Consider the following 7,137-nt stretch of genomic DNA (forward strand, 5'->3'; position numbering starts at 1 on the left):
ATTTTTAAAATTTCTTTGTATTCTTTGATGTTTTTGATAATTGATTTATATGCCTTATTAATCGACCATGTATTTCTGTGTGATTCTTAAATGCATCCCTGTATCCTCCTCAGGTGGGAATGTGTTACTGTCCTCCTCAGGGGGGGTTATGTTATTGTTGTGAATTTTTTATTTTGAATTTGAGCTTAATTTAGAACAAGAGACTACCTCCCAGAATTCAGAAGGTAAACTTTTTGGAAAAGGCACCACAAAGATGCCTGCAGAGACCGCACAGTGCTCCAGGAGTTCCCGAACAAACTGAATGTGCAGAATTGAACTTTGGGGGGTTGAATACATTTGCTTATATGTACTTTATTGTACCAAAGGGGACTGCTCACTAATTGGTTTTGCTCTTGATTCCTTTTTGTTTCCTTATTGCCAAATTGTTGTATTTTCCCTGTGTAAATATTGTATATACTTTAGTTAATTATGTTTAAAATGATCCATTGGGAGACTGGTCTCCCAAAGATTCACAGGAGGGGATGTGCAGGTGGAAAATTTGCCACACCTGAGCTACATTCCTTGCATCCTTTTAAGTTACATCCTCATTTGACGTACATGGGCTTGGGAGATAAATTTGGCTGAGACCCACACTGTGGGGCTCTTTTTTTGGAGCTTCTGCTTTGCTTTGGTAAAATGCTGCATTCCTTCCTTCCTTCCTTCTTTCCTTCCTTCCTTCCTTCGTTTCTTTCCTTCCTTCCTTCCTTCCTTTCTTTCTTTCTTTCCTTCTTCCTTCCTTCCTTCCTTCCTTCCTTCCTTCCTTCCTTCCTTCCTTCCTTCNTCCTTCTTCCTTCCTTCCTTCCTTCCTTCCTTCCTTCCTTCCTTCCTTCCTTCCTTCTCTTTTAACCTTAAGGTTAATTTGGTTTCTGCCTATGAAGCAGATTTATTTAAAAACCACCACCAACAACTACACAACACAACTTAGTTACATCTCTATAAATGCTAGGTTAACGGAAATGAATCTCCTTCTATGCCCTACCTGTGTTTGGAGTGTGCAGATGGCATGGCTTCTTTCCCTTCTTTTTTTAAACCCTTACCTTCTGTCTTAGGATCAGTACTGCATGTTGATTCCAAGGCAGAAGAGTGGTGAGGACTAGGGGGTTAAATGGAGGTTAAGTGATTTGCCCAGGGCCATACAGTTAGGAGGTGTCTGAGGTCAGATTTGAACCCAGGACCTCCTGGCTCTGTGTTGTTTGGAATTCAGGGAGGTGCCATTTAAAAGTATTTTACAAACTTCCTGTGGACATGTGGGGGACTTTGAGACTACATTTTCCGTGATCCAATGGGTTTCCAGTTTCTGACATGATTACGTCAGACAATGGGAACCAATGTAGAGCTCGACTTAAATTTAGGGGTAGAGAGGACGCTCGCTCTCTCTGGTGTACGAGACTGAGGGAAGATGGGTGGAGATACGGATGGGCGGCATTTTTTGAAGTAGTCAGGCGTGGTCATATATATTTTTCCAACATGGCTGTAATTAAAATAATATTTTCCCTCATAATATCGGCCCTTATCATTTTTAATCTTTACAGCTCTCAATTTACTGAAGTCACCTAGTTGCCCCCAACTTTCACAGAACATATAAACTGGAATCTGACCACTTGGGAGCAGAGAGAGGAAGTATTGATATTATTTATTGTTGTCAATAATCCAAGAATTCTCATAACAGGTTAGTAAAACTAAAAAGGGAATTCAGAGCTGTTTGCTTCCCACCTCTGACTTAGGAAACAAGACTTTCACTCCTACTGGGTGATAACCACCTGGTGTATTTCACTGGGATAGAGCAACCCATTGAGCCCTGGGGATAAAGTTTCTCTTCTAGCCTGACTCAGAAAGAGGGTTGAAGAAAGCACTGGGAGGAATCCAGGAGGGATTCCCTGTTCTTGGCCAGCCCAGAGAGTGTCTTGTGACTCTCTTTTTAGCCTCAGCATTTAGCACAGTGGTTGGCACATAGTAGGGGATTCATAAGTGCTAATTGACTGACATAAAGCTGGTTGCCACAGTGTTATTGAAACCTATTGGTTTCAAAGTAAAAAGAGGCAAAATGCAACCTCAGACCCTATCCCAAAGACTGACAGTCTAGTATTTGTTCCAGTTACAAAAAAGAGAATATCATCTCTATCCCAGTGCATGGGAAACAAGAGAAGTGAACATGAATTTATTAAATGCCTACTATGTGCTCAACCCTCTACAAATATTATTCCCTCTAATGTTACCCTGTATTTAGTTTCCATATGTCATATGTGTGTGTATACACACACACACACACATATATATATATACATATATATATATATGTATGTACATATTGTAATCCCTATTAGAATAAACTCCTTGAGGGCGGGGACTATTTTATCAGTTTCTATTTTGTCATTGTATAACTAATAGTTAGTATTGAAAAAAGAATGTTGATAAGATGAAACCTAAGGTGGATTGATGGTTATGTTCACCTAGGTAACTTCTCTGGGTCAGTAAGTGCAGACCCCTAAAGACTATCTCTAGAAAACACAGTATTTATATTTATTGGTAGATTGAGGATAGAACACTGTCAATCAAGATAAGATGACCCTGATACTAAAGGAACTAATTCTCAAACCCACTAAATCTACGTTTCTCTCACAAAAAATTCTTCTGGCCTTCTGGCTGCCTACCAGCTCCCTACTTTTTGGCTAAGTAACCTAGCTACCTAGCTACCTAGCTTTTATCTTCAGACTGTTGTTCAGTTACCCTCAAAATTGTCTCCAGATTGGATCAGTATTCCCATATCATGCAATTCTCTAAGCCTTTATTGTAAAGCAACTAAATATGAAGCAATTTGACAGTCCCCCCCAAGAGAGATGTATAGACAGCCTTACAAGTTTTTGCCTGCAATGCAGCATATCCAAATAGCATTTCATAAGATGATACATGCAAATCTGCTCTAGGTCTTGTATGCAGGAAAAACAAAGCTATGGGAAGTATATCTGTCCATTTTATATGAGTATCAGCACACATTTTCCCCACTATAGTCTTGAGTTCCCTGTTCAAACACTCCACTTGACCTGAACTTTGTGGATGATAAGGAACATGAAACTTAGGTGTTATTCCCAGATTCTCATAGACTCTTTTCAGAATATCTTGAGTAAAATGAGATCCTTTATCTGAGTCCATGGTAATTGGAACACTAAATCTAGGAACAATCTCCCTAAGCAACACTTTCACCACAAAGCTAGCTGTATTTATAATAGATAGAAATGCTTCAGGCCATTTTGTTAATCTACAATTACAAGGCAAAACTTGAATCTTCCAGCTTTTGGCATGCTTATATAATCTATTTGCAAACTCTTGAATGGGTAATATGGTAAAGGTCTACCACCTAAACCTTTCTTTCTGAATGTACTTTGATTGAACTTTTGGCAAACAGAACAGCTACTACAGATTCTATTCACAACATTACTTATTCCTCGTGCTACCCACTGTTTCTTAACAGAATCCACTCCAGCGTGTGTACCAAAATGACCTTTTTTAGGAATGGCTTGACATGAATAGGTGTAAAATTATTTTGGTAAGAGTGCTTTCCCAGTGTCTGCGACCTGTATATCATGTTCTTTCCTAGCTCCAAACTTCCCCTTCCATGTTTGAACCTCTGAGTCTACATAAGTTTGTTACAAATCAGCAGACTCAATAATTGAAAGATTCCTAACATACACTGGAGCATTTTGGGTTGCATACTTTGTAGTTATATGAGCTCTATGATTTCCTTAAAAACTGAGTCTCTACCAAAAGTGTGACTTCTGCAATGGATTGCCACTAGTTGTTTTGGTTCTGGATAGCATCCAGTAACTCAGTTATTATTTCTGCATGTGCAGTTGGTTTTCCTGATGCAGTAATAAAACCATGCTGTTTCCAACGTTTTCCTGTTGCATGACACACTGAAAAAGCATACCGAGAGTCTGTATAAATATTAGCATTTTTACCATCAGCTAGAAGACAGGCTGCTTCAATGCCACTAGTTCTGCTCCCTGAGCATTAATATTTTCAGGTAATGAGCCAAACCATAGGGTCACAAATTCTGTGACCACTGCAACACCAGTACAGCTAATACCATTACACAAATATGAAGAAAAACCAAATCTGGATTTTCAATAGGAGTGTCTTTCAAATCCATCCTAGGCATATCCATCAAATCAACTACTTCCATACACTCATGTAATGGTTCACCATTCTTTGGTAGATCAGGAAGAAGTATAGCAGGATTTAATACACTACAACTCCTCAACTGGATACTCTCACTACCCAGGAGGATAATTTCATACTTAGAAATTCTTTGATCTGAATAAGCTTGAGTATGAAATTTTCTCATTAGTGCTTCTATTTGATGTGAACAGTATACTGTCAATGGACATCCAAGAACTAAATCAGCTGACTTCTGGACTAACAAAGCAGTAGCAGCTACCCCCCTTACACAAGGTACAGTACCTGCAGCTAGGATATCAAACTGACAACTATAATACCCAATAGGATAACTTTGTCTCAAAGCAATTCCCTTGGTCTCATTAACAAATAATTGGAATGATTTTGAATAATCTGGGATACTCAAAGCAGGAGCAGATTAGCTTAGCAAGAACTTGCAGATGTTCAGACTTAAGTTTCAGAGGTTCAGGTTCTGTGTTCCTGGTCAAATTAGTAAGACATTTTGTTATCTCACTGTAACCAGGTATCCACTGTCTACAGAACCCAATGGTTCCAAAAACAGCTCTGAGCTGTTCTTTAGTTTTTGGAGCAGTCAGTTTTGGGATATCTGCTATTCTTTTCTATGTAATACTCTTTGAATCATCTGATAACACAAAACCTAGATATTGCCCTCTAAGCAAAACTCACTGTAATTTTGCCTTGGGAATCTTATGCCCACTCTTATACAATTCCAACAAAAGAATCCTGCTATCTCTAAGAAATACGTATGCATTTGGGGACACGAGGAGAATATTGTCCACAAAGTTCACTAGTCTGCTTTCCTTGAATGTTATACTTTTAAAGTCTCTGTTTAAAATTTGCGAAAATTGACTTGTTGAGTCCAAGAACCCTTGAGGCAAATGAGTCCAGGGTCACTGTGTCTTTTCCCATGTAAAAGCAAAGATTTTTTGAGAATCTTCATGAATTGGAATTGAGAAAAAAGCTGAGCATAAATATACCACAGTAAAATATTTTGCCTGGTTTTAAATGGAAGAAATTATAGCAGCTGGACTTGGCACAACAGGATGAGTTTTGATCACATAATCATTGATACCTCTTAAATCCTGGATAAAATGATAAACAGGCCTGCCATTCTCATCTAGTTTTGGCTTTTTAATAGGAAGAATAGGAGTATTAAATTCTGCGAAGCAATAAATTATTATCTCTTGATGGATTAGAGATTCAATTATTGATCTAATTCCCTCAATTGCTTCTTTAGTCAGGGGATATTGAGGCACACAAGGAACTGGTCCTCCCTTAGTCCCCAACATGACTGGAGTAGCAGATTTCAACAAGTCCACATCTGTAGAAGACTTTGACCAAAGATCAGTTATTGTAAAAACTGAACCTGAGTCCCCTTCTGTACTCACTGAATCTAAGAAAAGCATTTGAAAGGCTTTCAAAGATTCTTCTGGAAGATGTAATGAAATTTCTCCACTTTGAGTACAGTGGATTGTAGCCCTCAGTTTACACAAAAAATCTCTTCCTAAGAGATTCATTGGGTAATCTGGCATATGAAGAAAAGGATGGTCTACAGATAATGGACCTAAAGTAATCATCTTTGGTTGCAATTTTCTACTCTCTGTGGTTTTCCAGTAGCTCCCACTACATCCAGTGTACCAATAGTTCTACAATTTTCAGGAGGAGTTTGTAACACTGATTTATTAGCACCCTTGTCAACCAAAAGACCATAAATCTGATCTCCAATAGTCACAGACACGTGATTCCATGCTATTTTGTGGTTAGAATGTTTCTAACACCAGAGCTAACACAGTAACATTAGTACAAAGCTCATTGGTCCCTACAACCTCTATATTAGTTCGATTGTTCACATTTACAATCACATTTTCTTTATCCATTTTACATTCTCCATTATTACATAATCCTTAGGAATAATATTTTATGTAACAGTGGCTCTAAAAAATTCACAGCCACTGTGAAAAACCAAGTTTTTATTTGGCTTGAGTGCTGGACAGCTCCTCACAGCAGCCCCTTAGAATTCCACTGCCTGTTCACTTGAGTGATAGCTACAGTAGGAATATAGCTTGTCAGTTCAAGGTTCTGTGTCCCAACTGCCTTTGAAATCACTGATACCAAGCCTTAGAGTTCCCCTCAGGCCTTACCCAAAACTAAAATCAGGTTCAGCCTTTCTGGCTTTGCCAACACTGTAGAAGGGTGGTATAGGGGATGAGACCAGATGGTTAAGATAGTTAAAATTGGGGCAGTATTAGGAAGTTAACTGTAGTTTGAGAAGACCAACAGAACCCAGTCCACATAAAGCCTCTTCTGAGACTAACACAACAAGCCACTTAGTAACAGGGAAGTTGTATTTATTCTAAGGAAAAAGGAAAAAGGGGAAATAGGATAACCCTAATACTAAGGTCAACTAACTAAATTTCCCAGATCTAATTTTTTCTCTCACGGGAAGTCTTCAAAGACTTTGAACTACACTAACCCTCACCTCTCTAATCTAAATAAATCCCAGTCCCTGCTCTACCTAAATCTGCACTAACCTCCCCACCCCTCTTAGGTGATACTAGAAGAATTGGGCTATGGCAGTTTGGCAGGGCCCAAGGAGAGGTCCTGGAATAAAAAGGAACCCAGACCTGGCCTTACAGTCAGATGGCAGATGTTCAGGATCACAAGGAAACACAGCAGACACTAGCAAGGCACCAGATAGGATGGGGAAATCACAGTAGAATAAGCCACTAAGGAAAAGCAGTCACCCTAGCCAGAAATCTCCAAAGAGACAGCCAAACCTCCAATAACTCTCTGACACCCACTTTCAGATTCTAGAATCTTTATCCCCTTGCAACTCTCCCCTGCAGACCAAACTCACAGGCTATAATCTCTCTTATTTATAACAGATTACAGTTCCGGGATCCC

This window comes from Gracilinanus agilis, chromosome 1 (assembly GCF_016433145.1).
Source record: "Gracilinanus agilis isolate LMUSP501 chromosome 1, AgileGrace, whole genome shotgun sequence".
Lineage (NCBI taxonomy): Eukaryota > Metazoa > Chordata > Mammalia > Didelphimorphia > Didelphidae > Gracilinanus > Gracilinanus agilis.